The sequence below is a fragment of the Cynara cardunculus genome, unplaced genomic scaffold (genome assembly GCF_001531365.2).
Source record: "Cynara cardunculus var. scolymus isolate 2C unplaced genomic scaffold, CcrdV1 Un_Scaffold_1484, whole genome shotgun sequence".
Lineage (NCBI taxonomy): Eukaryota > Viridiplantae > Streptophyta > Magnoliopsida > Asterales > Asteraceae > Cynara > Cynara cardunculus.
Genome location: NW_020200777.1, coordinates 1 through 1352, shown reverse-complemented (window position 1 = coordinate 1352; position 1352 = coordinate 1).

The window sequence follows — 1352 nt, the reverse complement described above, 5'->3', positions numbered from 1 at the left end:
AGAAACCAGATATCTTAGATAACTCAAGGCTACTTTAAAATTTACCTAGGCTCGTTTTATATAAGCATTTTAAAGGTGTTTAGTAATGCATTTAACTAAATTCACTTGTGAAACACTTTACGAATTATTAATGAGAGTAATTAATTACGATTTCGGTTTTAAAAAAGTGCGTTTTTTTTTTTACTTTTAACATGCTTTTTTATTCTTAAAACGGTAAAAGAAAACTTTATTCAAGAACAAACTATGGAACAAATCCGAACTCATAAAAAGTGGACACTAAAGGGAATTAATTTGAATATTTTAGATATTTATGTCATTTTTTATTAGTTTATTATATTTAAACTTTTGGACATAGGGATAAATCTTAATACCGATTCTTCATAAAATAGTACATGGATTATTATTTCAGGTATGTCAGAACTTTTATGTGGAATAAACATAAACATAGTGGAATAAAGTGGAATATGCCTGTTTCACCTCCACCCCATGGAACAAACATATAATTTAGTAATATAACCATAAAGTAAAACTTAATTCTTTTTTAAAATAGCAAATACGACTCTCTCTTTACATTTTATTCATTTTTTAAATTTTAGTTATTGTATTTTATGCTCTTAAACTTTTACTTTATTGTTCTTCAAATATTATTTTTATATTTTAATTTATTTAAATATATTTAATTATTACTATTAATTTAAAAAATGAATAAAATAAATTAGAAATTCCAAATCGTCCTCCGATTTGCTCAATGTTAGTTCAAAATTCCAATTATTATTGGTCGACTTGTTTAACTTTTTTTTCCAATTTGCTTAATGCCTTTTATGTTATTTTAAAGATAGACGTTCCCTTTTTAATTTGATATGCTATTTTTAATAATGTTATAGTGATAGAAATTTCATTTCAAATATAGACATGTTTGTGTAGTATGCTCATAAGAGACCTTAACCGGTCAGACGAGACGGTCTTTTTAAGTTCAGTTTTGACTGATGTCGTCAATTGCTGCTAAACCATTTGATTCGAAAATTCCAAAAACTATCATTGCAGTTTAGTTTATGATTTAAAGGGTTACACTGTCCAAATCAAACTATAAACACCGCTATTTATGTTTATTGTAGTTTACATACAGTTCTTTTTAACGTAAATTAATGTTTGATTCAAATCTTGTTCGTTTAAGATAAAATTTTAAAATTTTGTTACGTTATTTGTATGTAGTGAGATATATATCGATTTTAATGTTTCATTTTATTTTTTTGGTCTCTGTCAATATTATAATACGAATTTATATGGTTTTGAGCAAACAAAAATATTTTTTTTAATAAAATATAATTTAAAAATATCATAGAAATTAAAAA